The sequence below is a fragment of the Artemia sp. Qi Xiang Cuo genome, chromosome 1, assembly GCF_049724085.1.
Source record: "Artemia sp. Qi Xiang Cuo chromosome 1, ASM4972408v1, whole genome shotgun sequence".
Classification (NCBI taxonomy): Eukaryota; Metazoa; Arthropoda; class Branchiopoda; order Anostraca; family Artemiidae; genus Artemia; species Artemia sp. Qi Xiang Cuo.
This window is the reverse complement of record NC_142794.1, coordinates 89165778-89181558: the sequence shown is the minus strand read 5'-3', so window position 1 is coordinate 89181558 and position 15781 is coordinate 89165778. Positions and strand designations below refer to the sequence as shown.

Sequence of the window (15781 nt, the reverse complement as noted above, 5' to 3'; positions counted from 1 at the left end):
AAGTCCAAAATTTCTAAACTAATGTTTAAAAACATATCCACAATATCATTTTGTCGTGTCGTGATCAATATATCAATAAATTGTGTAAATGCATTTGGACCACGATGTAGAAGCTTCATACAATAGTCTAATGATGGAGAATCAGTTTTCATTATATCGACAAGCATTCCTCGAGAAAATATCTTCCTTTGAGTAGACAACTCTAGAAAATCATCATCTAGAATCAAAGTTTGTCCATATGAAATAGATTCCTCATGACTCGCTCTTTCTCAAATCTATCCATTTTTTTAGTGCTATCTCTCTCCCAATCAACGTCAGACGAAACAGATTTGCTTTTTTCTGATCTATGAAATATACGCTTGTCTACTATAGAAAAAGAAAAAAATATAATTGATTTAGAAAAAGTTTTATTGAACATAATTACAATAATAATATTCACTGATGCATTTTGTTCTCATCAATATATTTCGATAGGACATCTAATGCTGACCGAAGTTTATTTATATGGAGAATATTCACTTTTCCAGCAAAACATAGTTGTTCCTCCTGCTTAAACTTGCTTAATGATATCACGTATCTCGCATACATAATGTCCCATTCAAGACATAGTCTACAGCCAGCGGTTATTTCCACAGCTACATTAGGTACTCATATATCGCTGCTTCTGCTGCTTTCGGTTCCATCATTAATCTCAAATATTGTAAATTCAACACTCATTTTTTTTTCAATAATATCCTTGCAAATAAACTATTCTCTTTGAATTCAATTATCATACTAATATGAATTGTAAAGAAAACTATTCATTTTATTCAAATCCTAATCACCAATCAAGTTATACTCGTTCCTCTTGGCAAAGGTGTAATGACCTGTAGAATAGGACTACCAGAAAAAACTGTTTGGTAGGTGCGCGCACGCAAAGTGTATACCTTCAAGCAAATTCCATATGATATTTCAAATTACTATAGCTTCTATAGAAATGATACCTCTTTGCTAATGACCCTGGTAACCCCAATTCGTTTAAAATACACACACATATCTATGCCTCAGGCGTAGGGTTCAAATATATAGATGCCTGGCCCGTGGTAAGGCATATTACGCAATCACTGGTCGTGGTACTAGATAGCTTACTACTCACTTGTGATCACTTGTAACCGCTTATGAACACTTATAAATGCTTTAGAACGATTATAAGCCCTTTTGATTAAGTGTAAACGCTTTAGATCACTTATAAATGCTCTACATCACTTACAAATGCTTTTGATGACTCACAAACACTTCATAACCCTTATAACCAGCCTGAACTGGCACATAGGGCGATGGGCTATTACTTCAGGCTGGTCTTTTTTCCCTTGGATGCATGAACAAAAGAACAATCTTTGGATATCTCCTACATCTGTAAAACACCTACTCTCTTAATTAAATCTTCCCACTACTGATTTGAAGTGAGCCTTTACAGCTTTGTTGAGTTTCTCGTCAGTGTAGAAGGGTTATCCCTCCCCCTCCAAGCTATTTCTTCACATGGAAAGTAAGTTGTTCAAAAATGTCAGATTGGCTTTGAACTGCCTGAGAAGGTCTTGGTTTAGACAAAAATGTGATGACAGGCATTGTCATGGATCCGAACTGTTCCAAAAGTCAGCCACCTTCTTTTCCTGTTTTGAATAGCCCATAGGAGTCAAAAAGTTTTATGATAGGGTACACTAACTTAAGTTTCCAGCTGCATAAATTCCAACAGAAAAACTACATTTTTATTCAAAGAAAGTTACCGTAATTTTTGCACTAGTTCAACGTTGGTTTGGTTTTTGGGACATTTTTGCGCATGTTTATCCTATTAAAGTCGGTAAACTAGGTTTCCCCTTTAAATTTAAGTTTAAAGAATAATGTAATTGGCATACTAAAAAACTGTATTGAGTCAAACAACGCTATTAAGGCACACTTTTATTACAGCAATGATCCTATCAAGAAATTATCTTGTTCTCTTTGGCATAACAATGTATTTTTTAGAATAGGTAATATTCTATGCCAAAATATTCGTAAAACCTGAAGTTAGAAATTATAATTATTAAACATTTGTATAAAAGAAGTAATGCCTCATATTTTGGCATGGGCCGCCCTTTCTTCGGAGACATGTTTTTGTTTTTACATTTTGACCTTTCTGGTGAAAAATGTCTGCCTTAAAATTTTGTACCGCGTCATATCTGTTGGCGATAAGCCCAGTGGAGAAAAGGTGGTACAAAAGCAGCCTAGGCGCATTCTGCCCATTTTTTGTACTTAAAATAAAATTGACTAAAGGTTTCCATGCAAACAAAACTCCTTTCCATATTTTACTACCACTGGTTTGACTATCACCCCAAATGAAAAACAACAATAAGCACATGAACCCCCATCTATGACACAACAACTAGAACTTTTATAATTTTTCCAATTCCAAAGTCTGACAATTCCAGAAGGGATTGACTTGAAATCTAGAATTGGATAGAGCAATTTTCAAACAGTTCGTGGTAACGAACTGTAAGTAAGGAGCGACCCGGCTCAATAGTAACCGAAACTCTAAAAAACGGAATTTTGATACCAATAGATACATCAAAAGAATAAAATTGTTATGCTGATTCCAAATATATAAATTTCATCAAGTTTATTCTTACCTATCAAAAGTTACGGGCCTGAGAAAATTTGCCTTATTTTCGAAAAAAGGGGAAAACAACCCCAAAAAGTCATAGAACTTTAATGAAAGTCACACCATCAGATTCAGCGTATCAGAGAACCCTACTATCGAAGTTTCAAGCTCCTATCTTTAAAAATGTAGAATTTTGTATTTTTTGCCAGAAGAAAGATCAAGGATGCGTGTTTATTTGTTTTTTTTTTTTATTTTTCCAGGGGTGATCGTATTTATCCGTTGAAATACAATGATGAAAGGAGTATAAAAAAAAAGAAGAAGAAAAAACAAAAGAAAAAGACGGATAATGACATATAAAACGAAATTAAATTATTTTAATTTCGGGAAGTTAAGTTATTTTATTAATATTGGTTACAGGGTTGCCACACAGACCTGAAAGAATTTACTAAATCGGAGAGAAAAAATTTACTAGATCGCATCTGTTTTTACTAAATGCTCAAAAAAATTTTTTGCGCGTGCGGCTATGCCGCACGTGCACCATCAAGCATCGATTTTTACTATAGTAGTATAATCAATTTCTTTTTTTCTTCTTTTTTTTCTCCTTTCCTCTTTTCTTTTTCCTTTTTTCTTCTTTTTTCTCCTTTCCTCTTTTCTTTCGTTTTCATAGTATGATTTAAAATTATATATATATAGTATGATTGAAATATATATATATATATATATATATATATATATATATATATATATATATATATATATATATATATATATATATATATATATATATATATATATATATATATATATATATATATATATATATATATATATATATATATATATATATATATATATATATATATATATATATATATATATATATATATATATATATATATATATAATGTTACATTTCTATTTACTTTTAATTTCTCTCAACATGCTCCTTTTTTCTCAATAAAAATTTTCAAACTGAGGAGATTCAAATAATCACTTTGGGTGGTTGGCTTTTGTTTTGATTCCAGTAGATTCCCAAGTGTCATTATAGCTTCATTTTTAGTTGGTAAGATTTGATACACAGAAAGCTGATTTTGTCGACCTTTAGACGCCGGAAGTGAAGTGTCTGTTTATGAAAATAGGTGACTGCTTGTCTGTCTCTGAGACAGACAAGCAAAATTGTAAATTGCAAAACAGACAAGCAAAAATTGTAAATTGTCATATGTTTACGATAATTCATAGAAAATAAAAAAAGTTTTGTTTACTATAAACTTTTTACTAGATTTCGGGAAATTTACTAGATTTTTTTTACTAGATCTAGTAAAATCCTACTGACGATGGCAACCCTGATTGGTTATTGGGAAGTATACAGGCGTTTTCAGTAGGAATTTTTTTCTGGTGGGGGGGAGGTGTCAGATTAAGGGTTACGGGAGAATTTTTCCATGGAGGATCTGCAGCTGCTTTATAATATTTTAATATTATAAAGAAGCTGAAGATAAATTAAAGGAACTTCATGGCAGTTTATTGAGTTTTACGTAAAAAGTTTGATAATAAACAAATGCAAACCACAGATAATTTAAAAACCTGAATTAATTAGTTTGTATATATTTCATAATTAATATTATATATAAAATCTTTACTATAACCAAAAGTATATTTTACATTGCATAATAATATATTAATTGTATGTAACAGTCAAAATAATTGTTTTTGGTTTCCAAAGCAAGCCAGGTGACTAGTCCTTACTTTCCGCATTTGGAATTAAACCTTCCACAAATTCGACTGATTTATGTACAATTAAATTAAAAAAAACAAGTTTTTGTAACTGAAAGTAAGGAGCGACATTAAAACTTAAACCGAACAGAAATTATTCCGTATGTGAAAGGTGCTGTCTGTCCCCTCCTCAACGCTTTGCTCTTTACGCTAAAGTTTTTTATTGTTTTAAAAAATAAAATTGTGAGACAGAGTCGAATTTTAGCTTAAAGAGCGAGGCGTTGAGGAGGGGACAGACAGCCCCTTTCATATACGGAATAATTTCTGTTCGTTTTAAGTTTTCATGTCGCTCTTTACTTTCAGTTACAAAAACTTGTTTTTTTTAATTTAATTTCTGAACGTTTCTGAATTAATGCAGCTTTGATTTTGGCTCACCGTACATAAATAATTAAAACGAAATTCGCATATTAGTTTTCCTTTTTGGCAAAATAGCTTTCTCGCATATTAATTCGCATATTAATTGTCCTTTTTTGGCTAAATGGCTTTCTCGAAATTTTGTTCTGACGTAGCTTAAGAATTAACTTACGTAACGAATTTCTATATCCGTATGTTTTTATTACGTATATTAGGGAGTTCGCCCCTTATTCAACACCTCGCTCTTTACGCTAAAGTTCGAATTTTGTTTGAATCACAAACCTCTGAATCACAAAAGCCGGTTAATTAGAATAGATAGCTCTTTTGAAAGTACTAAAGAAACTTTAGTGTAAAGAGCGAGGTATTGACTAGGGAGCGAACCCCTTTATATACGTAATCATTTCTGTTCGTTTTAAGTTTTAATGTTGCTCCTTACTTTCAGTTGAAAAAAACTTGTTTTTTTTAAATTTCTGATCGTTTTTTAAATAATGCTGGGAAATCCGGTGCCCGCTTCATAGAAATGTCCCCTCCCCCAAGGACACATCCTCCATGGAAAAAAATCTCCCCCGTAACCCTCAATCTGACCCCTCCCCCCCCACCAGAAAAAAATTCCTCCTGAAAACGCCTGTATACTTCCCAATAACCAAAACTAATAAAATAATTTAACTTCCCGAAATCAAAATAATTTAATTTCGTTTTATATGTTATTATCCGTCTTTTTCTTTTGCTTTTGTTTTTTCTTTTCTTCTTCTTTTTTTTATTTTTTTTTATACTCCGTTCATCATTGTATTTCAACGGATAAATACGATCACCCCTGGAAAAAAAAAAATAAAAAAAAAAAATAAACACGCATCCTTGATCTTTCTTCTGGCAAAAAATACAAAATTCCACATTTTTGCAGATAGGAGCTTGAAACCTCTACAATTAAGTTCTTTCACACGCTGAATCTGATGATATGATTTTCATTAAGGTTCTATGACTTTTAGGGGATGTTTCCCCCTTTTTTTGAAAATAAGGCAAATTTTCTCAGGCGCTTAACTTTTGATAGGTAACACTAAACTTGATAAAACTTATATATTTGAATTCATCATAAAAATTTGATTCTTCTGACGTATCTGTTGGTATCAAAATTCCGTTTTTTAGAGTTTTGGCTTCTATTGAGCCGGGTCACTCCTAACTTACAGTTCGTTACCACGAACTGTTTGAAAATTGCTCTATCCAATTCTAGATTTCAAGTCAATCCCTTCTGGAATTGTCAGACTTTGGAATTGGAAAAATTACAAAAGTTCTAGTTGTTGTGTCATAGATGGGGGTTCATGTGCTTATTGTTGTTTTTCATTTGGGGTGATAGTCAAACCAGTGGTAGTAAAATATGGAAAGGAGTTTTGTTTGCGTAGAAACCCTTAGTCAATTTTATTTTTAAGTATAAAAAATGGGCAGAATGTTCCTAGGCTGCTTTTGTACCACCTTTTCTCCACTGGGCTTATCCCCAACAGATATGACGCGGTACAAAATTTTAAGGCAGACATTTTTCACCAGAAAGGTCAAAATGTAAAAACAAAAACATGTCTCCGAAGAAAGGGCGGCCCATGCCAAGTTATGAGGCATTACTTCTTTTATACAAATGTTTAATAATTAAAATTTCTAACTTCAGGTTTTACGAATATTTTGGCATAGAATATTACCTATTCTAAAAAATACATTGTTATGCCAAAGAGAACAAGAAAATTTCTTGATAGGATCATTGCTGTAATAAAATTGTGCCTTAATAGCGTTGTTTGACTCAGTGGAGTTTTTTAGTATGCCAATTACATTATTCTTTAAACTTAAATTTAAAGGGGAAACCTAGTTTACCGACTTTAATAGGATACTACCAGAATATTCTGTAATCACCGCCATAGAAAAAGCCAAGTGATTAATCTTGACTCTTGGACTCTATTGCCAGATTGCTAAAACTAATAAGAATGGTCGGAAATTGTCTCCCCACTAACAGTAGTTGACGAGCGTCATGGCTTGAAATCTGGCTTGAAAAAAAAAATCAAAACTAATATAAAATCGGTTTTGCCTCGGTCTCAGGCATTTTTAAATGACCCGGTGTTTGCCGCCTTCTGTGGCAGTTTTCTTCCAATTGTCATATTAATGTACAGAAAACGAGAAAATTTATAACTAGCTTTCGTGACTTATTTTAACCTAAAACAAAAACATCTCTGAACATATGAGACAAGAAACTGTTATAAATGATTAGTTTTAATTATTATTTATTTGTAGAATTACTCTATTACTGCTCCTCTTCTATACACAAATCTGAGTTTAAATCAACATATAAAAATAATTGCTTTTTTTGATTAGTTATTTATCTCTGCTCAGGAATGGCAAGGCAAGGCAAAGCAATGGCATAGGCAAGAGGAGCTAGAGAAGCTTTACATTTTGGGAGAGGAAGAACTTCAAAAATAGGTTAGATATGAGCAGAATATAGAAAATTATAGTTCAAGTAAAAAGAATAGGGCGATTTTGTCGGGGGTTAAAGGTCCAACGGCCTTAGCGTCCACGGCTGACTTTGAATGACCAGTATATATTTGGAATAGCCAAAAGAAGTCAAAGGCTGAAAGGTACATTCATCTACAAGTTTTGTTGAGAGCAGCAAACTTGAGCTAGGAGACATCAAAATTATGCTTTAAGACTGGACGGCTTAAACGTTTAAGCAAAAAGTAAATACGCTATTACAAATCATGTGATTTTTGAGGAAAAAATTGTTTTATGCATACTGTCAAAAGTCAAAATTGGTGTTTTTTTACATGCATCACATCAGCGTTAACATAGATATAAGGATGGGCGAAAAAACAAATTCTAGGCCCTTTTAAAATACCACTTAGGGGCGAATAAATGTGTATTTTGAATTTTTCTGGTTGGATTTAAAAAAAAATTTACCCAAATTTTGGGACCCCTTACCAAAAATTGTTTTTATTAGTATATTAGGGTTGTCTTGTTCCAGAGACTGGCAGAAGGTAGTTTAAGAATGATCAGAGGACAACAGCAGTTTGGTCTTTTTCTGGACCATCTGATGTCCTTCTCTACAGTTTTCAAGATCCCGTGGCCCGATCAATGGCTTAAAAATGGGTCATTGTGATTCAGCGACATGGATCACGGAGGCTGAAAAAAATGAGGCCGAAAAAAGGGCTAGGAAGATTTTTTTTACTAACGGCTTGAAAACTAAATTAACAATTATTTTTGACCAAAGGAACCCTAATGGAGTGAAAAGGGATTTTAGGGTTTTGTGGTATCCACATGACAGAATGGAGAAATTCGTAAAGATGAGAAAATGAGGACAAAACAGTCAGTGAAAAAAGAAAAAAAAAGCATATAATTCGGCTGAGACCTCCACTCTACCTTCTTTTGTGCATAATAAAAAATGCAGACAAAAGTCCACAGGACAATATATAAGAAAATAAATAAAACAAACACTAAAACTAAAAGAAGAAGAACATTTGTAGGTAACTGTGAAAGGGTAACTGACTAGAAAACACGACAACGAATTTATAATTCACTAGTGGAGGTGTGGACCGAAATATTTGCACATTATTCTTCTATTTGTCACTGGCTAAATTTTATGCTTGTTTTTTCTCCTTTACGGTTTTTTTTTCTTTGTTTGGTTGATGAATGATAAAAAAAAAAATGTTTTCATCAGTTTGAAAATTTCGGAAATCGTTCTCTAGGTAAAGAGAACCATCTCAAATTTTTAGGTATGAATTTATTTGGGGGATAATGAATTAGAATAAATATCTGCAGGGGTCAAATCTGAGTATGCATGTAGCGCAATATATTTCACCTTAATAAATCATTGTTTTATGCCATTACACATGTGACGATTACTTTGAGCTTCTTATTAGTTTTGAGTCGCCGGTTCCCAAGTCCCTTCTTCAATTCAAGAAAAATGATATGGGACGATACAAGCGCTCAATATGACAAGCCCGAAATAAAACAACAATTACTGCACTGAATGCACGCAAATTTCCATAAAATTAAACAAATGTTGAACAGCCATGAATTTTTGGGCAATTTTGCTTGCATCACATCGCTTGTGGAATTTATACAAGAAGCAAATCTTAGTTTCTGTGTTGAAAAAATATTTTACCTTAAAATATTTTACCTTAATAAGCCGTTGTTTTCTGCAATTACAGTTGTTGCGGTTTCTTTGAGCTTTTTATTAATTTGGAGTCGTCGACTGCCTAAACTCACTTCTTAAATTCACAAAAATTAACAAGGAATTAGAATTGGATTCCATGTGACACACCCAAAAGAAAATAACGATTGCTACAATGGATGCGCAAAAATGTCCCAAAAACCAAACAAACGTTGAACTGCTGCAAAAATTACGGTAACTTTCTTTGAATAAAAATGTAGTTTTTCTGTTGGAATTTATGCAGCTGGAAACTTAAGTTAGTGTACCCTATCATAAAACTTTTTGACTCCTATGGGCTATTCAAAACAGGAAAAGAAGGTGGCTGACTTTTGGAACAGTTCGGATCCATGACAATGCCTGTCATCACATTTTTGTGTAAACCAAGACCTTTTCAGGCAGTTCAAAGCCAATGTGACATTTTTGAACAACTTACTTTCCATGTGAAGAAATAGCTAGGAGGGGGAGGGATAACCCTTCTACACTGACGAGAAATTCAACAAAGCTGTAAAGGCTCACGTCAAATCAGTAATGGGAAGATTTAATTAAGAGAGTAGGTGTTTTACAGATGTAGGAGATATCCAAAGATTGTTCTTTTGTTCATGCATCCAAGGAAAAAAAAGACCAGCCTGAAGTAATAGCCCATCGCCCTATGTTCAGTTCAGGCTGGTTATAAGGGTTATGAAGTGTTTGTGAGTCATCAAAAGCATTTGTAAGTGATGTAGAGCATTTATAAGTGATCTAAAGCGTTTACACTTAATCAAAAGGGCTTATAATCGTTCTAAAGCATTTATAAATGTTCATAAGCGGTTACAAGTGATCAAAAGTGTTTAAAATGATTTTGTTTTTTTGTAAGTAATCTAGTGTTCTTAAGTGATCTCACGGTATAGATGCGCCTTTCCATTACAAGTGTTTTAAAGCGCTTAAAGCGATTTAGAGCTTTTATAAATATTTTTAAGTTTGTATAAGTGTTCGAAGCTTTTATAAGCGTTCGAAACCTTTATAAGTGGTCAAAAGCGTTTATGAGCTGTTCAAAACGTTTTTAAGTGATCGAAAGCCTTAATAAGTGATCCAAAGCGTTTACAAGTTATCTCAAGAATTCATAAGTTATCTTAGATGCTTTTAAATGTTCTAAGGTAAATACGTGATTTAAAGTACTTATAAGTGATCTAAAGCGTTTATAAATAATCTAAAGCACTTTTAGTTCATCTAAACCGCTTATTAATGATATAAAGCATTTATAAGTGACCAAAAAGCATCCTTAAGAGTGATCTAAAGCATATATAAATGATCTCAAGCGTTTATAGGTAATTTAAAGCGCTAATAAGTAATCTTCAGCGTTTATAATTGATCTAAAACATTTATAAGTGGATATAAAGTGGATTCTAAATCGTCTTCTAGAGCAGTTATAAGTTATTCAGAACGTTTTTAAAAGAGCAAAAGCCTTTATAAATAATCTAAGGAGTTTATAAGTGGCTGAAAGTGTTTAAAAATGATCTAAAGTATTTATAAGTGATCAAAAGCGTTTACGTGTTAATTATAGAATTTACGAGTTATCTAAAGCGGTTATAAATGATCCAAAGCAAGCAAGTAATTTAAAGTGTTTATAAGTAATTTAAGGTGTTTGTAGCTGATCTAACAAGTTTATAAGTGATATAAAGATTTTATAAGGGATCTTATGGGTTTTTAAGTCATCAATACTACTCAAAAATGCTTTTAAGTGACCTTTAGCGTTTACAAGTGCTTTGAGAAAGAAATATTTAATATAGTGTTTCCCAATGTTTGGTCCATTTCCTAACATTTAAAAGAGATACAAACTGTTAGTGGTCTAAAGCGTTTATAAGTGATAAAAGGGCTTATAAGTTATTTAAAGTGATTTAAGTGATCTGAGCATGAAGTATTATAACGAGAAGCATTAAAATCTAAGAGCATTAATTTAAATCGTTTATAAGTTTTTTCAACTGTTTATATGTGGTCTAAAGCGTTTATTAGCAATCTAAAGCGTTTATTGGTGATCTAAAGCGTTTGTAAGAGATTTAAAGAATTTATAAGAGAATTTAAAGTGTAAGCGTTTACAATCGTTCTAAAACATTTATAAGTGTTCTGAAGCGGTTATAAGTGATCTTAAGCTTTTATAGTCTATCTAAGTCGTTGATACGCATGTGACAAAAACAGTAATATCTGAAGTCGTTTATACGTAATCTAAGGTGCTTATAAGTGATCGAAAGCGTTTACAAACGATTATAAGTCATCTAAAGCGTTTTCAATTTATTTAGATGTTTATTATTAGATACGTTTATTAGATAGATTTATTACATACCATTGATCGAAAGTGCTTATAATCGTTCTAAAACATTTATTAGTGATTATAAGCATTTATAAGTGATCAAAAGTGTTTGAAATGATTTTAGGCGTTTGTAAGTAATTAATTAAAAAACACTTTTTCCACAAAATAAGTTTTTCTAAGAAAAGTAAAGAACTCCATTAAACCGAAAATGAGCAAAAATAAAATAAAATAAGCTACCAACCGTGAAACTACCACAAATCAGCATCGATAAATAAATAAAACCAACAAAAACGAACAGAAAATACAATAAATAACCGAGTCAAACTCAAAACGAGCAGAAATTAACATGAGCAGGGCTAAAACCCCTTAGCCTTCCCAAGGCCAGAATATAATTTGAACTTTACTGAAAAAACATAAAGGCTTTTACTTTTATAACTTTAAAAAAATCAAATAATATTAATATTTTGACTACTAAATATTGTATATTAACTAAATACTAAATATGTATATTAAACTGACAATGCATATTCATTTGTATTTTTGTCACTAAAGTGCAAATTATGTTCTGGCCTTGGGAAGGCAAGGGGGTTTTGAGCCTTACTCATGTTAATTTCTGCTTGTTTATAGTTTTTCTCGGTTATTTATTATAATTTCTATTCGTTACGGGTTTCATTTATTTATCGATGCTGATTTGTGGTAGTTTCACGCTTGGTAAAAAGCCATATAAAGGTTTTTTCTTTTAGAAGCTTTAATTAATCAAATAATATTAATATTTTGATTACTAAATATCAGAATATGCATATTAAACTGACAATGCACATTCATTTGTATTTTTTTTTCAGTAAAGTGCAAATTATGTTCTGGCCTTGGGAAGGCATAGGGGTTCTGAGCTCTACTCATGTTAATTTATGCTCGTTTATAGTTTGACTCGGTTATTTATTGTAATTTCTGTTCGTTTCATTTTATTTATCGATGCTCATTTGTGGTAGTTTCATGCTTGGTAGATTATTCGATTTTATTTTGCTCATTTTTGGTTTAATGGATTTCTTTACTTTTCTTTGAAAAACTTATTTTGTGGAAACAGTTTTATTTTTATTTAATTTTTGTTCGTTTTATATTGACATAAGATAATAATACTTTAATTTTTTTCGTTTTTATAAGAATTTATAGTTTGGCCTGCTATTTGTATGCTGGAGAACAATTTTCTGCAATTTTTAACAACATGCACCCTTTTAAAAATCTGGACACAGATAGTAGTGTTTAATTTAGTTTTATACCTCCGATAGTTGACCTGAAGTAGAAAACATGATACCATTCGCAAAAAAAATCTGTTTACTTTCTTTGATACCTTGGATACACTTACAATATTTTGATTTTGTCAAATTTTAAGAGCAGAAGCAGCCCCGGAAGTTTGAACATAATGTCCTCAGTCGTTCTTGGGATACTGTTGAGTTGCCTTATTGGGAATTAGCATTAAAATAATGCATTTTGATTTAGTCTTATGGTGACATTTAGTTTTTAAACTTAATGGGCAAATGGGAGGGTGGGCGTGGGAGGGGACTAGTTGCCCTCCAATCACTTTCGAGTATTAAAAAGGGTATTAGTCCTTTCTATTTTCAATCGAATGAGACCTTTTCGAAGGACCTACGACAACTCCCTCCTTCGATACGAAGTGCCCTACTCTAAACAAAACAAAAAAATAATAATAATACATTGTACCACATCGATCTTTGCTATAAAAATGTCAAGCCTTCCAATCAATTTTGACTACGAAAAAGGGCACTAGGCCTTTCAATTTTCAATCGAATGAGCTCTTTTTGAGTTTCTACGACAACGCTTTGGTTAAACACCTTATATGCCCCCAGAGCATAAATTACAACCCCTGCCCTGAGGGTTGTGATGGGGTTGCCATGTGTTTTGGGAAAAAGTTGGTGTGAGAGTGGGGTTAGTCGCCCTCAAATCACTTTCAACAATTAAAAAGGGCACTAGTCCTTTGAAATTCCAATCGAATGAGCCCTTTTTCTAGTTTCTATGACAAAACTTTCAATAAAACCTTATATGCCCCCAGGGTATAACATACAACTCTTACCCTGAGGGCTTTGGGGGGAGTGTCACCCTCAAAGATATAATTTCCGGACCTTTCAACTATTTTGAACAAAATGGCTATCTCAATATTTTGATTGAATGTGTTGGATAAATGGTGGGCGTGGAAGGGGTGTTAATTACCTCCCAATCACTTTCGACTATTAAAAGGGGCACAAGCCACTCCAATTTCCAATCGAATGAGCCCTTATCGAAGTTTCTATGACAACTTCTTTGATAAGAAATGCCCTGGTCTAAAGGAAAATAAATAATACATTGTGCCAACATCGTCTTTACTTAGGCAGCGCGATTGCGCTGCCTATGATCTAAAGTGTTTATAAGTGATCTCACGCTTTGAATGTACCTTAGCATTAAGCTATAAGTGTTTTGAAGCGCTTAAAGTGATCTAGGGCGTTTATAAAGATTTTCAAGCGTGTATAAGTGTTCAAAGCCTTAAATAAGCGTTTATAAGAATTCTGCGCATACGCACACCTCGTATAGGTGTTCAAAGCCTTTATAAGTCTTCTAGAGCGTTTGTAAGTCTATATATATGGCGATTATATATGGTCTAGAGTCATTATAAGTTACCCGTAAAGTTTTTAAGCGATCAAATTTTTTTATAAATGATCTAAAGAGTTTATAACTAGTCTAAAACGTTTATAAATGATCTAATGGTTTAGATCAAAGATCTTTAGATCTTTGAAGGCTGTGAACATTTATACACGCTTGAAAAACACCTTTTTTATATTGATATGGCTTTTGAGTGCTATAAACACTTTAGACCATTTATTAACTTCTTAGAGCACTTATAATGGCTTTCGGTCACTTAAAAAGGTTTTGGACAACTTATTAACGCACTAGAACGCATACAAAGGCTTTAAGTACGCTCAAAATCTTTATAAACGCTCTAGATCATTGCCAAACGCTTTAAAACACTTATAAATGCGAAGCCATATCTAAAGTGTGGAATCACTTATTTACGCTTTATATTACATAGGCCTATAAACGCCTAAAATGACTGAAAACACTACCGATCACTTGTAAACGATTTGAAGACAATGCTTTAGAACGATTATAAGCACTTCTAATCTACTCTACACGTTTTTGTTCACTAATGAACACTTTGGATCACTTGTAAACTCTTATAAATACTTTTGATTACTTGAAAGGGATTTGGATTACTTAAAAACATCTAACTAAACCGAAAACGCTTTAGATGACTTAGAATCACTTCTAAACGCTTTAGATCATGTATAAGCTCTTTAGATTACGTTTAAATGACTTCAGATCTTACTTTTCTTTTCACATACGTATGAAAGTTTTAGATAGACTATAATAACTTTAGATCACTTATAAACGCTTCAGAACACTTATAAATGTTTTAGAACGATTGTAAAACGCTTACACTGTAAATTTTCTTATAAATTTTTAAATCTCTTAGAAACGCTCTAGATCGCTTATAAACGCTTTAGATCACCTGTAACCACTTTAGATCACCTATTTGCCTTAGAACATTTAAAAACACCTAAGATTACTCCTTAATTCTTTAGATCACTTGTAAATAGTTAGATCACTCGCTTTGGATCACTTATAAAGGCTATGCTTTGACAGTTTATAAACGCTTTAGAACACTTACAGAGGCTTTGAACACTTCTAGACACTTAAACATTTTTATAAAGACTCTAGGTTGCTTTAAAAAGCTTGTAATGCAAAGGTGTGTCTATAGTATGAGATCATTTATACTCTAGATTACTTACAAACAACAAAAATCATTTAAAACACTTTCGATCACTTGTGAACACTTATGAACACTTATAAACGCTTTAGAACGATTATTAAGTACTTTTAATCGATTTTAAACGTCTTAGATAACTTATGAACACTTTAGATAACTTATAAACGATTTAGATCACTTATAAATGCTCTACATCACTTACAAATGCTTTTGATGACTTACAAACACTTTATATCCCTTATAACCAGCCTGAAATGAACATAGGATGATGACAAGGGCAATGGGCTATTACTTCAGGCTGGTTATAAACCAGCAAACATATTGCCCCTTAGAATCTCCTCTGCTCTGAAGTAAGATAAACCAGGCTGAAGATTAGTCAAGCCCTTAGAATCTCCTCTGCTCTGAAGTAATTGTGTTGAAGTATTTTTGATAGTTCTTTAGGTTATAGAAGACAAAATTTGGCAACACTGTAATCAATAAGACAGATTGAGAGATCAGCGAAGGGTATTTTCTTCGAAATTTGGCAACAATGAACATAGGGCGATGGGCGATGGGCTACTACTTCAGGCTGGTTAAAAAAAAAGTTTACCCAAAAACCATGAAACTTTTTGGCTTGGGAAGGAGAGCTAGTATTCACTCCAAAAAGCTATGCAGATATGTTTTACTTAAGGATTATGTCGAAGTTGTAGAAATTTAGGGATGGAGAAGAGCGTGTATTCGAGGCTCGTGTTAGTTTTTACAAAAAAAACTCCAAAAACGCAT

General features: G+C 32.5%; 1 protein-coding gene across 1 annotated transcript in view; it reads left to right on the top strand.

Annotated features, from left to right (window-relative positions):
- LOC148956896 (protein phosphatase 1L) overlaps nucleotides 1-15781 on the top strand; it is a 145592-nt gene that overhangs the window by 52389 nt on the left and 77422 nt on the right. The window lies entirely within an intron of this gene.